Source organism: Thermobia domestica, chromosome 15 (genome assembly GCF_964235325.1).
Source record: "Thermobia domestica chromosome 15, izTheDome1.hap1.1, whole genome shotgun sequence".
Taxonomy (NCBI): Eukaryota; Metazoa; Arthropoda; class Insecta; order Zygentoma; family Lepismatidae; genus Thermobia; species Thermobia domestica.
In genome coordinates, this window is record NC_137468.1 from 133,402,101 (window position 1) to 133,419,895 (window position 17,795).

At 37.6% G+C, this 17,795-nt stretch overlaps 1 protein-coding gene across 1 annotated transcript in view; it reads left to right on the forward strand.

The window, feature by feature from the left end:
- The first annotated feature begins 3,646 nt into the window (after window positions 1-3,646).
- Window positions 3,647-17,795, forward strand: part of LOC145671246 (RING finger protein 207-like) — a 456,974-nt gene continuing 442,825 nt past the window's right edge. The window contains exon 1 of the mRNA XM_081740160.1: window positions 3,647-3,823. The gene's annotated coding sequence lies outside the window, so the exon portion shown is untranslated. The remainder of the gene's footprint in view (window positions 3,824-17,795) is intronic.

Genomic DNA, 17,795 nt, shown 5'->3' on the forward strand with positions numbered 1-17,795 from the left:
TCAATCGGGATAACAGTGTTTGGGCAATAAATCATTAACTGAAAGTCTACCAAAAACCCCAAAATCGATTTTGTCCCGAAAGGGTTAATGAGATATGCGCGCCAAAGATTTCGGGCTCTAATTTAACGTGACCCCCCCCCCCCCAAAGTTTCTGGGCTGGTCCAGAGAATGAATGGCCTACATAGTACTATCTACGGGCTGGATAGGCTACCAAATTTCAGCTTTCGTTCTCCCATAGTTAATGTGATATAGGCGCCGAAAATTTGGGGGCTAACTTCACCAGAGCCTCCCAACTTTCTGGGCTAGTCGAGATAAAGATCGATGGGCTAACAAATTTCATCTTTTGGGCCAATATAGTTAATAAGGTGTGAAAATCAAAGTTTTGGAGCGTTAACTTAACGTGAGCCCTTAACTTTTTGGGCAAGTTGAGATAATGAGTGTACCAGGTACTAAACTTCATGGGCCTTCCAACCCATTATTATTTAGCATTTGGGGCACTCAAGGAACACAGATACAGGGTCTCCAAATGTGAAAATGAAAATGCAATCTTTAAGTTTTATGTCCGACTGTCATCCTGGGTAGACTAAAGGAGACGCAGATGATGAGAATAAATGGAATGGTGAAATGAAAGAGTTGTGGGAAAGGGAAACTCCGAGAAAACCCTCACACACGGTGTTTGTTCACCACAAACCCCACTTTGCGCAAGTTGGTATAGAACCAGGGCCCCGCAGCATGTGTAAACCCTCTGCCACTAAGCCACTGCGGCCCAGAAGTCCTCGAGACGAGACACATAGGCGTATACCTAACGTGTAATTTGTTCGTAGCGGGAATTTCTGTTATGGTATAGTTAATTACATACAATGAAAAACCGAAAATGTGATGTGGACAATCGCGACCGAAAATGTAATGTGGACAATCTCGAACAAGCAATAAACAATCTGCGTGATTTGTTTTAGATTTCGGAAAATAGGTTCTGCCAGATTTACGCTTATCGACTGTAATCGTTTATTTATTTATTTATTTATTTGGGAGGGAAGCAAAGTATAATACATTTCAGTCATTACACATGCAAAGAGATGTTTTATGGTAATTGTTTTTTGCTGAAATATAACTTCGGTATCTTTTATACGTGTTTAGGAGCTGAGATTATTATCTAATAATTATAAGTAAGATACAAGTTTTTTTTTTTTTTTTTTTTTTTTTTTTTACGAAGATACAAGTTTTTCACCTTCGTACAACAATTCATGTTTAATAGGCGTATAGAAGGGGCTCATGCCCAAAACATTGGGACTCCATTTCTGGGGCCCCATGTTGGGGGCCCGGTTCCTGACCACCACTGTGCTGAGGGGTATCGGATCTTTCCAACGTCACCATCTGTATGCAACAACTCCATGCTGAAACGAGAAATAGAGTGGACTCAAGCCCAACATTTCGGAACCACATTTTCTGGAGCTTCGAGGCCAGGGCCCAATTTCTGACATTACCGCTTTCGTTAATCGACCCCGACCTTTCAAACGCTAACACTATAGTACAACACCATGTTAAATAGGCAAATAAAAGAGACCTGAACCCAAACTTTTGGGATCTCATTTCTGGAGTCTCAGGTCCCGGAGCTTTCCAACACCACAATATGTATCCAATAACTCCATGCTTAAAAGAAAAATATAATGAAGCCAAGCTCAAAATTTCGGGACACCATTTTTGGACCTTTGAGACAAGGGCCCAATTTCTGACGTTAACACTGTGCTCAGACGACCCGAACATTTCCAACTTCACCACCCACATACAATTCCATGTTTAATAGGCGTATAGAAAGAACCCGCGCCCAAAACTTGGGGACCCCATTTTTCTGGAGCCTCATGGCTGGGGCCCGGTTTCTGATATCACCACTGTGCTCGGGAGACCCGAACTTTTCCAATGCCACCATCTGCATCCACTAACTCCATGTCTAACACGGCTTCCCCATTGTAGGAGGATTTTGACGAATTTTCTGCAGGTTCTTTACAACTATTTACAACGTTTCAAACTATTCATAAGAAATGAAATTTCAATACATTAGAAACTATGTTCTTTTAAAATGTTCAAAATGGATGACAGCATTGATTTCCAGTAATAGTTGTAAACTTTCGTAATTTTATTCTCTATTTGAATAGTAGTTTAATTTCGAATCTTTTACGGTTAAAAATATTTTTGTGAAATGTAACGGAATACATTGAAATGCTCCTACTCCCACAGGTACGTGTTCCAATTATAAATCGATTTGAGGTTCAGCGTACAAATGAGAAACTCCCAAAGCGAAGTACAATATTGTAACGTTGTTGACATACATATGAATAACTGGTGATTAGGTCGTTAAGCTGTACATAAAATCATATAAATTTTCATTCATATTACGCAGACAAGTACACACAGAACAGCATATGAACCTTTATCTGACTTTTGTTTCTCTAACTTTCTGATAGCCTTTAGAAATAATATCTTTACAATCGAAATATTCGTTAAACATTATTATTATTATTATCCTTCAATATTCATCATACATCATATTCTTCATTACTTTAAATTCTTCATATTACATAACTATTTTACATTATATTCCGTCGAAGCTGTTTCAAAGTTAGTATTACACTTCTGACATAGTCATCATTGCAAATCATAATTGATTCTCAATCCATACGCCTGTAACTTGTCCATCCTACCTGCAGTGTGGATCCTACGCAGTTTCGATCCTACCAGTTTCGACGCTACGCAGTTTCGATCGTACGCAGTTTCGATCGTACGCAGTTTCGACGCTACGCAGTTTCGACCGTACGCAGTTTCGATCGTACGCAGTTTCGACGCTACGCAGTTTCGATCCTACGCAGTTTCGACGCTACGCAGTTTCGACCGTACGCAATTTCGATCCTACGCAGTTTAGGTCGTGTGGAGTCCATGAATATAACCCTAATTTATAGCTGCACAGGTTAAACAAATTAAAGAGAGAGAAAAAAAATATATTTTTTGAGCGCATGATTAAAATTTAAATTATTTCAGGGCAACTGCGTAGGATCGAAACTGCGTACGGTCGAAACTGCGTAGCGTCGAAACTGCGTAGCGTCGAAACTGCGTACGATCGAAACTGCGTAGGATCGAAACAGGTTTTGAGCTGAATTTTTCGATCGTACGCAGTTTCGATGCTACGCAGTTTCGATCCTGCGCCGCATTCCCATTTGAACAGCTCTGGGTTATAACTATCTTTCTCGACACAGTTGTAATGATTTTTCCCTAGTAACTATACACTTATAAACATAAAATGTAGTTGTATTACTTACTATTTAATGTTTGCAGAAATTTCTTCCTTATAAGCATGTCTTTTCATGCAAAATATTGTATTTTACCTGTCAATTATGCAAAATGTGGTGTGCTTAAACTTGACCAGAATCACTTCATGTCCTAAAAATGTCATGAGCTGGCCCGCACATTTAAATTCGCTTGTGGGAATCTCTTGGTCTGCTCCTGTTTACAAACTGTTAATACGTGCTCACTCACTGTTGGAAGTTTCGCTATTTCTCGTTGTTACACCGATTTTACCGGCCCACTTGGTAGAATGAAACCTATTAGTTCATTGGAAAACTTTCCGTGTTTTGATCTGGCAGTAGTGGTCTTGAGATTGCAGCTAGGTTCTCCAGTGACAGATTTGCTTAGCAAGAACAATTGTATATTATTGGTGTTTGTGACGAATGAAATGTGTAACGTGTTGGTATAAGCAAATCGATTATAGTATACAATCCCCAATTTTAAAGTTTAAGAACTTAAGATACGGTAGTATAAGAAACATGAGAAGGTAGGTAGCAAGGTTTTGTTAATGCAGACTAATAGTTAATATTATGTTCAATGAAACGTTAACTTTCACCTCTGTAGTTTCAGTGCTTTGGTGTTGTAGAGTGGTACACTAGAACTAACAGGTGGCAAATAGCATTGTAGGTTTATTTGTTCATCACTCTACAAATCGGAAGAGAAATGTAGGTAAATTAGAGATAGATACCGAACGAAGGATTAATTCGAGTTTTTTTTTATGTAGTTATCGTCATGCACCTGTCTTTTGATTAGGTTACAGTAGTAATGCAATTCAGTTTCCAAAATAAAGCTCTCGGGGGTAATTTTCCTGTACATCTGTAGCAGTAGTTGCAGTAAGCTTGAAGTTACGAATATGAGTTAGGTGGTAACGGTAGACTTTTTTCTTCGGCTTAAGTTTAGAGTTGCCCCTCCACTTTCAAACCTACAAGAAAGCAGTAAAAACATTAAAACGTGCAGTTTTATTATACAGATCCATAGTATAAGTAGTAGTAGTAGTAGAGGAACCGGTGAAAAGTCCCCCAGGGGTTCGTTGGGTTCTGTTCTCGACATAAAATGGGCATGCTGCTGAATCATGAGATCTTCCGGGTCTTGCAAATTGTACCAACTTCCACATCTAAACATCACATAAGATATCCAAATCATAATTTCTTACCTCATTTCTCCTGTAATTTTTTCTCATCATGGCTCCTAATTAGCGGAAGACTAGCCTATAGAACTAGTTCTGTGATATTTGTTTGTTTTGGCCCAGCTTTCTCAATTGTACGTGTATGTTATTTGTAATTTTTGATAAAATGGCTAATGAAAGAATCTAATGGTGACCTTTACAAGGACTGGGCAAATTTTTACTTTGAGCCAAACAGTGACTTCAACCGATTCATGTGATCCGATTACAATTACTAACACAGTGAAAGTAATGTACGATGTTAAGAATTATACTATAAGTACAAGGGCCACAATGTTACTATACGATGTTAAGAATTATACTATAAGTACAAGGGCCAAAATGTTACTAAACATCAATTCAGGTGAAGCGGTCACTATCAATTTTGAGACCTAAATGGGGGGCTACCGCCCCCCAAACCCCCCGCTCAAGTACCATAAAAACATCCAAAACAACAATAAATAATCAAAGCACTACTATGAACCTAATTTAGAAGCGGAAAACAAATCAAGAATAAGAATAATATAAATTTAAAAAAATGAAACTCACCGCTAATGATACACATATCCAGCATGCCGTAAAAATTGAAAATATCGCTCTCCAAGTGACAAACTAGCAGCAAATTTACGACGCCACAAATACCAAGCAAAATGCAACATAAGGTTTTCTGAACCATGAGTTGAGACTAAATTTCGTTTAAGATGCGACCACAAATTTTCAATATTCTGAGTATTAGCACCCGTATTAGGATCCACAAAATTTAGTGAATGATTCACAGTTAAATGATGCCACTTCTGTTTATCCAAAGTGTTATATCCCTTCCAGCAATCAGTAATTACTACAGAGCCCGGATGAACATGTGATGATATAATATGAAATAAACTTTCCGCAGAACGCGAATTACATTGACATTCACTCAAAAAAATATCTCCAGTCTCTCTACATATCCCACCAACAATTCAACGTTGCTCACGTCTCATACGCCCAACATTAAACTTACGGCGGCCAAACAACGATTCGTCCACCTCTACATGTAAACCATCCCCACCTATTAAACCACCTGATTCTCTAACTAAAGTTTCCAAGCACACTTCGCGACAAAACGTCAGCCAATCACAGACAGTTTTACTACTTAAGGTTTTCGCTATACCAGAACACTCATGAATAATGAACTCATAATTGGTTATTCCACACACGAAGAAATAAGAGAGCAATAACACTTGCGCAATACTCAAGTTCACATTACTCAAAAATGTTCCTTTGCCCACAGACGTCGATTTATTAAACCTTACACATTTGCTATTATTGCAAAGAAGAAAAACCAATAAACGCCCACTTCTCCCACACTTCGGAAGTAACTTCAACCTTCTTCCACAATCATCACATGTTTTCTCTAATTCAATTAAACCACATAGTGCCGCAAAGCGATATGAGTTAATATCCGAATTTAATACAAACTTATTTAAGAACGACAAATTCAAATTCTTTGTATTAAATTCATGAAACGGTTTTTGAATTGCATTTGCTAACTCGATCGTCGCCATCAAACGAAAATTCAAATACGCGCTCCCCGCATGCCACCAGCACACACATACAAGCAAACAGAACATGTGACACACTAACAAACTACCATATGACTGCACAGACACCTAGTGGGAAAAATATGAACTAAGACGTCACACCAAAGGCACGAACAAACACCTAGTGTGAAAAATATGAACTAAGACGTCACACCAAAGGCACGAACAGTTCTAACAAGCGACTCACGCACAAACAGTTCCAGGAAGTAACTGAACCTATAAGAACCGATTAAAGTCACAGTTGGAGTCAAAGTAAAGACTTACCCAAGGACTGCTCCAGCAGACATGTAAGAAATCACACTGACGGCACAGACTTCCCTAGCCATGAGTTAATCCAACCTAATTCTACTTTTCTCTACACTTTTCTACTCTCTCCTACCTTACCCTACCCTACTATATCCTTTTTAAGCCGTTCTACTAATCGGTGCACAGGTGGAGCGTGTATTGTATAGTTTACCCAAATCGAACACCCAAGTGGAGAACTTTACTATGTTTCGTATTGGAGTAAATATTTTTTCCACTTAATGGTGGACACAAGTTGGCGTTCAGGTTTACAATAGTTAATCAAATGAAGAAATAATAGATCCTTACTTTTCTTGCTTTGCATGATCTAAGACATTGTGCATCTTATTTTCATGGTACACACCTGTTCACAAAAAGCTGGAAACTCGTTCAGAAACTAAGTCCGAAGAAGTGAGCCTAGATCCGTCACAATTTCCGCAGATCTATACACAGGGAATTGCATTTTCCCTCCGTTCTTTATATAGACACTAGCTGTAAACCGTACTGTCATCCGAGCGATGTGAAAATGTAAAAACAAAATCAAACTACTTATTTCTGAGAATAATATTGATTGCACACTTCTTGCACATTTCCAATATGCAAAAACAATCAATATCTAAAGTAGAAATTACTAAAAAACACCGAAAATGACTATTTAAAACTTCAAGTGTCAACCTGCGATTGGAGCGATATAATTATCAATATTATAACGCATTTCCTTCTAAGTGCTTACTTAGCCAAGCGGGTTTAGTAATGCTGATTGAAATTTCTGGAGCGAAGGGCGACGGTTCGAGCCTCCGTGCGGAAAGTTCGTTTTTATTTCTACTTTTTTTTTTTTTTTTTTTTTAATATATGGGAACATTGTTATAAATATAAATTTCTACTTTGAAGTGCTTGGAAAAGCAATCAGACGAACTGTAACTTCAAATCTCTGATACATTTACTAGCCCGCCATTTCCAGAATTTATGTATGAAAACGTTATTACGGACGTCAAAAATGTAAATTACTTATGTTCCTGATATATATATATATATATATATATATATATATATATATATATATATATATATATATATATATATATATATATATATATATATGCGTGTATGTGTGTTTCTGTGTCTGTGTTGTGTGTCACACAACTCTGTAACACTTTTTTTCGTGAAAACATGACATATGCCTTGTCGCAGCAGACGAGTTTCTCCACTTAAGCCTACGAGTAACGAAATCACCTACAGCCAAACAGCTGCAATTCATTCATTAGTCATGGCTGTCGTGGTCAGAATGTTCGCGAGCAGCTTACTGCTTTTGTTGAATACGGTGGTATGATTGTGAGACAAGCTAGCAAACGTCTTGGTGTTCCCTGTTCTACAGCATATACTTGATGGAAGAAATACTCAGAAACATGTAACGTGTCTAGAAAACCTGGCACTGGCCTTCAAAGTGTTTCAACGCGACAAAAAGATCGGGCCCTAGTTGATGTAAGCTCTCGCAATCCTTTCATGTCATCCCGGCAGTTAGTGATAGCGTCTCGTTTTCCTGGCTCCTTTCTCACCGCTCAGCAACGCCTTAAAGATGCAGGGCTTCACGCATATCGAGCCGCGTGTAAGGAGCAGTTGACGGATAGTCATAAAGTTGATCGACTAGCATTTACTGAGGCAAATATTGGTCGTAACTGGGATCATGTACTCTTCACAGACGAAAAGATATTCTCTTCAGCAAATGATGGTCCTCGACTTGTGTATAGACCTACAGGAAAACGTTACGATCCACAGTACATGCACAGAACGCATCGAATGGGGCATGTTACTATTTACTGCTGGGGATGGTTGTGTAAGAATACAGTTGATGAATTACACCGTATAGAACACCGTATTGAACAGCCAGAAGTATCTGGATATTGTGCAGTATGGCTTGCTCCCAGCTGCGAGAAATTTATTGAAGACGGCATTGTAGAAGTTCAACAAGATCATAGCTCAATACATGATTCCCATCTAGTTCAAGCCTGGTTTCAAGAGAACCCAATGTTGAGCTAGTCGACTGCGTTCCAAGAGGATCTGACTTGAATCCAATGGAAAATCTATGGGCGGAAGTTACAAGAACTCTACACGAAAATTGGTCTGATACCCCACCAAGGACAGCTGACGCACTTTGAGAGCTAGTTTCTGACGCGTGGGAAGAAATAGCACAGGGACATCAATATGTCGCTAGCTTGGTTAACTCATTACCAAGAAGATTAAGATGCGTCATCGAAGCTAACGGCGATTATACGAGATATTAGTACCTGAATAAAGATTTGTCTTCATACCAAGGTGACCGTCGAGCTCTTTCAAGAGCTCACTAAGTTTTTCCATTTTTCCTTTAATATTGCTTTCATTGGGACGTTTGCGTTTCGTCGGAATGTGCAATATATATATTAATATTTGCTTCTTTGTGTACCCTACACAGATAGTCCAGTGGTTAGCTCGTGTGCCTTTGGTGTACGGGGTACCGGGTTCTATTCCCGCTGGGAGAGGCTTGTGTTTTTACCTATCTGTGATAATTTTGTGTTCGTGTCCCTGTTGTTAAAGAGGTACTGCTAAAACTATAAAACCGAGTGAAACAATTACAAATCAAAAATAATAATCAGTTACTGAGGAACGTTCGGTAAGTCAGTTTTGTTTTAATATCTAATGCCTAGCGCGTTCGTTGTTGGGCCTTATAGTCGCGGGTTCAATTGCCATTAAGGGTCCATTAAAATTTTACTTGAACTAGAATTTATTTGCATGAATCACCTGTCTTCTTTAGCCTAAAGGACAAACATTGAGAAAAGTATATGGTAAAAATGAAATAAATAATAAGACAGTAATAATGCTATTAATCTGTATCTATTTACATAGGATATGAATGAAAAAGACGTCGTCTATCAGAACAAAAACTGGCTTAACCGTTTGAAATGATTTTTATTAGTTACCACCAGGGTTGGCTTGGTTTTAACCAGGGTTGGGCTTGGTAAAAAGAAACTGGTTTAAACCAAACGAAAAATGCTTTAAATCGTGTGAACTTAATGGTGACGTCTCCACATATGAAACCATCTGCATTATGTTTATGTAGTTTTCACCTTTTAATCAAGGGGTCCCGTGTTCCATTCTCGGTCGAATCACAACCCATCTTTCAAGTGGAAACCAAGTAGCGATTCGAGGTGTCCCTTTAAGCGAAAGTCTTCTCCGTGATAGTCTTGGTATTTCATAAAGATGTTAAACCTAAACGTACAAAAAGAAACCAAATTATATATTTCTACTTGTCTGAATGCATGTTATTTTATAAAGAAGCCAAGGTTGCTTAAATATATTGATAGAAATTGGCAAAATTTATCAACTGCCTACGCAGTTTCCAACATCAGCTTGGATTTGACTTTGTTTTTATTTTATTGAATGATATCTACCTACCAAATTTGTAATTTAATACCTCAGTTTTAGCGTAGTGATTATGATACGTTGATCATAAAATTTTATATACAAATACTTTTAAAGTAATAATAGGGTTTACCCAATGGCTAAGGCGGGAGTTTCCCGATTTATATATAATTGTATAATGTTTTTACTTGTGTAACTGTTTATCTTTTTGTCCTTCTGAAATGAGGCCTATGTAAAGATTAGTACAAAGTATTTTTATCAGGAGTCCTTCGTGAGTGAGTCGGCAATCGCATTTGTAACCAATTAATCCCGGTTTCGTGTTGAAATGGACAATTTTTCTTGGATGAAGCCGAGAAGCGGTTTGGATTCCGCTTTAAGCTTATGTGACCCCTTCCAGCATATCCTTGTTGTTGCATAATAACACCAAGGCGAAACAAACTAATATCCAAACTGTTGCAAAACAAACTGCCCATATCTAATATAAATACATAGAGTAAATTATTTAAACCAAAAGAGCCTGCTTTTTGGTTTTTTCAATAAAAACCATGGTTTTTGCCAACCCTGGTTACCACTTTCACCTACCTCTGACTCATGGGCACCGGAAGGGGCTAGTGGGTCGCCCTCTGACTCACGAAATGTATACAAACAGAAATACCAAACGTAATATATAGCAACCATGAAGTTAGCCCCTCCTAGAACATTTTAGGGTGCCATGCGCAGACTGGCTTGTTGTCACGCCATTTTTATTAAGATGCGTATCCTAACAGAGAACAGGAGTTAAAATTTATGCCAAAAATAGAATATCTCACATTTGTGAGATGAAACTTGACCCCATGCCATTGACGTCGCCAATATCTAGTGGCCCACTTGCCGGTAAATGTCGACCGTCAATATAGCGACGCATCGAATGATTGCTGCTAGTGTGTCCCTGGCGGCAGGGTTTCGTCGAGTCGAAACAGACATATAGAGTAGGGGTGTTGCAGTTACCACTACGTAGCGGCGACTTCTTTTCGGTCCGTCTTTCGATTCGTCGCGGAGAATCGGCGAAGGGACCGAGACGACTTATCGCCAGTCATGTGCATACGTTTATTATTATATATTTGTTTTTCCTGACGAATGTTCCTAAAGTGAGCTCCGGGGTCAAGAGTAACGCATGCTTCTACATCACAAGGTTGCTGTTTCGCGCCATTCCGGGAGAACTTTATATATATTTTGTAAGTGCTTTTTAGACTCATCTCAATGTAAATGAATCATGCATATAGGTTATTTAACATATTTTGGTGGAGTAATTTTGAAATTCATTGGTATTCCATCGCGTCTCTGCCACCGGTGGCCCACTGGTGGTATAATTTTCAAAACGGAAGTGGGGCCACCGCGGATGGTTGCAGTGGGGCCATCAATTTTTGGCGAGAGGTCGCTAGTTACCTATCGATGGTCCACCGACGCTTACGGCGCGGGGTAACTCTAAATTAAATTTAATTAGGAAATCACTATAGTTGCTATAAGAACTAGTTTTTGAACTTGGACTGTGTAATATTGGTCTTTTGAGGCAAACATTTTCTAAGTTCAGCTTCGAGTATCTTCGGGAAACGGGAAACCAAAGATGATAGGTTCGAACCCACAATCCAACGTTCACAATCGAAAGCATTCTGTAAATCTGTATTTTCCTCTTTTAAGTGTAATAAGATATGTTGATCCGTTATTAACTGTACTGTGGAAACAATTCATCATTGTAATACTTAAGTATTTCGAAATTATGTATACATGGGAGCACATTGTAGTTTCCTCAGTCCAGCTATAATCAATGCCCTCAATTTCCTTCATGCAGTCAAACCGATTTTCCTGCAAGCTGTTAACAACGACAGTTAGTCTAATTGTCTACGTGTCGAACTGCTAAACCAAAGGACGAGGGATCAAATCACGAAGATGGACATGTAAATTTTTATTACTTGCAGAATTATACATTGTACCCGTAATAAAATGAGCATTAAAACAGTTTGTGTTCCTGTGGAGGAGTAAGAATTTATTTCAAGTTAAACTTGTGAGCAGTGAAGCAAAACGAATTGGGCTCATGGTTGTCCGAATACCTGACGATTTGAATAAATCATACGACACGCCTTTAGTATGGAGTTAGAGAGCTTTCTGATAAGTGTAAAGAAATCTCACTGACCTAAAATCCATTACGAAATAGGACCTACCAGAAGCTTCAACACCATGTCTGCATCACTTCGGTGAACGCTGTATCGAAACTTCCTATGTAAATTTCACTCACTTGACGTCGTCAGTCGACCGTACTTGGTTTGTTAGCTAACTATATTGAAGGGGTATTGACAAACAATATGCAAAATCCATTTTTCAATTTTGTGAGGAAACTAAGAAAATGTGACGCCCTTATGTTTCAGAATTGTTAAAATTTTGGGGGGACGAGTTTTCACTCATCTGCTGTAAGTAGTGACTACTGCTGTTAACTATTGCTTTCTTTCATTTTTCATTTACACATCCTATCCTCTTTCAAGTTCGGTTCCACATGCCTTTCCATTTAGTTTCATATATTCTGTTCGATTAAATACACATTCCTCATTCTCTTATAATATGTCCTAATTAACAAAACGGTTCTCTTGCTTTCTTTCTAATATTGGTGATTTAGATTTCAAGAGCGTTAATTTTAAATAAACTTGCAACCAATTTGTTAACTACTACGATTATTGAGTTCTTCCTCATTGTGTGTTAATATATATTCTTCAGTGTTTACATTCTAATAGTAATAAATATTTATGCCACAAATAGATATAATTGCAGTATGCGAAGGTTAAGTGGGTAATAAAGCAGTTCAAGCCAATATCTTACTTCAGTCTGTATCGTAGATTACAATTATCGTCAAAAGAAATTGAATATTCGCATTCAAAATTGATTTTATCTAGGTAGGATGGATAGGGATGCGCACGAGACAAGATTTGAGGCCGTCTCGTCTCGACAATATGCTGTAAAAGTGATGTCTCGACTCGACAAATGTATATTTTTCTATTGGAAGAGCTGTGTCTCGACTCGAATTTTGTCAGGAAAATTGTCTCGACTCGACTCTGCGCATCCCTAAGGATGGACAGTTTGAAGAGCCCAGTGTTCCAAAGCTGTCGTGGTAACCAATTACACCATTACACATCATCTATTTCAGATACAACCATTATTATACACTTCATTTTCACAAGCCTCTTCTTATAATAACTATAACGATTTCCTACTTAAATTCAATTATAGATAATTGTTTCTTATGTAGAAGCTAATATTCATGTTATAGAGTATAAAACAAGTACACATTCAATGTAAATAAATACAAATGTAAGATATTACAGATTACTGGCATTGCGATTTAATCCGATTTTAAGCAGTACATATTTTCTAAATGTTCAACTTGCTTTATAAAAATCCAGATTATGAGGTACCCTAAGTTTTTGTAATGAAAAAAAAAAAATACATATATATATATATATATATATATATATATATATATATATATATATATATATAGAGAGAGAGAGAGAGAGAGAGAGAGAGGTGTATTTTAAGGGACTTCCGGACTTGATCCCCCCCCCCCGAAATTGTATGTTTATTCAAATAAAATATTGTAAAGTGAATGAAATATTTTGTAGAATGTTCACATTTTCAAGAATGAAGTTAGCAAAGCCCTCCAAAATATATATATGAATAATTTTCATGTTGGACGTGTGGTTTCAGGTATTCAACTGTGTTCACATTTCCCATTTTAGCGTTTTCGAATATGAATTATGGACATGGCGGGCTGGTAAATGTGACAGGGATTTGGAAAATGACATTTCGTCGGATAATGTGTTTTCACTCACTTCACAGTAGAAATTTATATTTATAAAAAAGTTCTCATATATTTAAAAAGAAGGAAGAAAAACTTTAACTTTCCACACAGAGGCTCGAACCGTCGCCCTTCGTTTTAGAAATGTCAGTAGCAGTACTAAACCCGCTTGACCACAGACGTAACTTACAAGAGATTGTGTTATGATATTGATAATAGAATCGCTCCAAGCACAGGTTCCTACTTGGAGGTTTAAATATCTATTTTCTGTCGTTTTCAGCAATTTCTACTTAAAATAATGGTTGATTTTGAAAGATTGGAACTGTGCGTGAGATGTGCAATCAATATTAATCTCAGAAATAAGTAGTTTGATTTTGTTTTTACATTTTCACATCGCTCGGATGACAGTACGGTTTGCAGCTAGTGTCTATATAAAGAACGGCGGGAACATGCCATTCCCTGTGTATAGATCTGCCGGAATTTTGACGGATCTAGGTTCACTTTTTCGGACTCAGTTTCTGAACGAGTTTCCAGCTTTTTCTGAACAGGTGTGTACATGCTCAGGCGATTGCGTACATATTTATAATATGGCTACAAATAAATCAGCCAGATACATAATTATTCATGCGAAAAACTGGGGCCAACCTGTCCTAGGTGGCCATTACAAGCGTAAATTGTATCTATTTGGCTCCAGAGCAGGGCGAGAATGTGTCCATAGAGAGCACGGGCAAAGTGAGTTTGTATGCGCAAGAACTGCTATTCATGCTGTAAACCGCAACAACCTGTCATGATGGTGACAAACTAGGAAATGTAAGGGAATTTTGGGGGAAGATTCTAGAATACTACCCCCCTTCCCATATAGGTTAGTAGCTAGGTTGGTTCCTTTCTGTATCAAAGTTTAATATTACATTCATATAGTATTGCCGAACGAGCGTTAGCGAGTGAAGGCGGGTTAGAGCCGCGCAGGGCACATTGTTTTCTGTCTTTATTACAGCTAAATGGTGCGGGGGCCCTGTGTTCTAGAACCTTGCCAATTTTGGGATGGCATTTAGTGTCTCCTTAAATCCATCTACGACTCCGGGGCCGATACTTTGACTTATAGTGAGCTCATATAAACAACCTCGTTTATACGTATACCACCTCACTTACGCGCCTGCTCTTGACGGATGCACTCCCTCGCTGCCGCTCGGGCACTCTTGCTGCACTCCTGATCTGATTTGGTTAGGTGTCGTTCGTGCTTTTTGGCCACCTAGCACAAGTTCTTTCATGTTTTATACATTGTAGTTTTTATGGTGTATGTCCACACTGTATTTATACTCAAGACTACATCACAATTACAAATAACGAACTGTAATCGCTACCAAGTAAGCCAGTGTCAAGTGATTTGGGTGAGAAACGGAAGAATACCAAAATTTTGATTTGCTAAGAGTGATAGTTTGGAGGCTTAAAAATGAAATTTCTAAAACTATTTTTGGTATGGTGTCGTTAAGTCCCTTTTTTTAAAGTTGGAAATTTCACAGTTAAAAACTTACCTGTATTTTCTACTAACGATGTTGTAACAATATCGTATTGTAAAATTCGTTGATTTAATTCAAATTTCAAAATAAATAAGTTTGAAATAAAAGTAACAGCTAGATAACTATAAATTATCAAATTTTAGAGCGGTCGAATCGTCCTGGACTGAAGTCAAGGTCAGCTTATTTGCTAGACTTCTAAAATATTATCTGAATTAAGTTTTGAATCGGTAACGGGACACTCCTGCTATTTTCTCTTCATAACATAGGGTTTGTAAATCGTTAACTATAGCACCGGGAAAATCACTATTTGAAATTTAAGACTAAAATCCTTTTGTGTGCGCGTCTGTCTATTCCCAGATATGGTCAATTTAGGGGCAAGGTTGGCTGGTTTAAAAAAAAAAAAAAAAAAAAAAAAAAAAAAAAAAAAAAAAAACCTGATAAATGCTTTAAATTGTGTGAACTTCGTAGTGATGTCTCCACATATGAAACCATCTGCATTCCGTTTATCTACTCACCTTTTAATCAAGGGGTCCCGTGTTCAATTCTCGGTCGAACTACAGCCCATCTTTCAAGTGTAAACCAAGTAGCGATTCGAGGTGTCCCTTTAAGCGAAAGTCTCCATGATAACCTTGGTATTTCATAAGGATAAATCCAAATTATACATTTCTACTTGACTGAATGCCTGTTGTTTTATAAAGAAGCCCAGGTTGCTTTAAAATATTGATAGAAATTGGCAAAATTTATCAACTGCCTACGCAGCTTTCACCACCAGCTTGGATTTGACTTTGTTTTTATTTTATTGAATGATATCTACATACCAAATTTGTAATTTAATACCTCAGTTTTAGCGTAGTGATTATGATACGTTGACCTTAAAATTTTATATACAAATACATTTAAAGTAATAACAAGATTTTCCCAATGGGGTCAGTCCATGTCAATTCATCCAGGTCATGAAACCCATAGTCTCAGAATGGCATGAGGATTTTTTTGTTTACTCTACTTGCCATCCTTATTGATCACACCAAATTTTAATTTGATATCTTATATACTTTTTTAGTTAATTTTTTTTTAGTTTGGTGAAATATACGTGTTTGTTGTTGCCGAGGGTTAAAGAGATTACGACATTGATATACTAAAAAGATCACAACTTTGTTAATTCTCATCATCTCACAATGATTTTTTCACTAAAATGATCACAATAAGATACAGAATAAGGTAAAAATACATTCAGTTACTTGTACTTGAATTGTTGTAGTAAATATTAGCTCAAACCTGGATATTACGATTTTTTTTAAAGAAAAAACATAAAATTTTAAAATACAGTAAAAACTTAAAGGCACTACATAAACCAAAGTATTTTATATGTATTTATAAGCCTAAAGGCATGAGCTAATGTGTTCTGAAAGAAAAACTGTGGGTTTTTAACTGCAAATATTTTAAAACCATTTATCTTTAGAGTACGGCCAGGTATTTCAAGAAAATCGTAGACCTTCACGTTGGCAGCCCTGGTGGCGTTGTCCCTAATTGTCACAGGGACATGAACCATATCTCGTTACGAAGCTTATGGAACACAGATTCCAACAAGGTAACTTCTGTGCGCACTTGTTTCCAACCCACAGAAGAAGAAGAAGAAAAATTGCTGTTTTCAAAAAAAATATTTTGTCGGACTCTGGCAACACTGTTCATTGTCATACGCAGGAAAAAAAATTATCGCATACACACCAGACATTGGATGGAATCATATAAAAAATAAAGGGCCTAGGTGCAATAGCTTGCGAGATAAAAATTCGAAATCTCGTATATACTATGGTCAACCTGTATATATTTTACGAAGGAACTGTGGTCTACCCTCAGGTTGGCAACCCTGGCGACTTCCCTAATTGTCACAGAGACGCGAATGATACCTCGTGCAAAGCTTACGGAACACTGGTTCCAATGAGGTAACTTTTTGCCCCCCCCCCCCCTGGTTCCCAACCCACAAAAGAAGAAGAAAATAGCCATTCACTATGAGTTTAATGAATTATACATATTCATCACATACAACAGATTGAATATAATCAGTGAACGAAAAAAGAATTTACCAAATCATCTTAAAGTCCTGAAGTGGTTCATTTACTATTTACACCATAGAAGTCCTGAAGTGGAATTACAGAAAATGTTTAAATAAAACACTAGCAACATTTTATTTCTGGGCTTGCATTTGTTTCAACATCTTGTTGCACTGAAGACTGATTGAACCTATTTCCTTTTCGGAAAAATAATACATTCTTCCGGATGCTTTTGTGACTGGGGGGGTTACACATGAAATTACGTTACTCATAGGAATCCAGCAAACATCTTCGTTTGGGGGCCAGTGAAAAGATGGAGCAGGTCCATGGGGATGCACAAATTTAATTTTAACGTCTCCTTCATCATCATGTTTTGACAAAACTAATCCAAAATACCACCGGTCATCATAAAGGCATGCAATGTAATTGTGCACACCCACAACAGGCATTTTCACCGAATAATTTTCTCCAGAAAAGTTGAATATTGTGCAAAAGTTGTCATCTAAACACTCGTTTTGTTCCAGTGGAGTCTTCAGATTTGGGCTCAAAGTGAAGAAGACTACGTGTTCCAGGTACTGTCCTGGTTTGAGTGAAACGCCCTTCTAAGTTTTTTCGTGCCTCTATCAAGATTTTTTTTTTAATCATTGT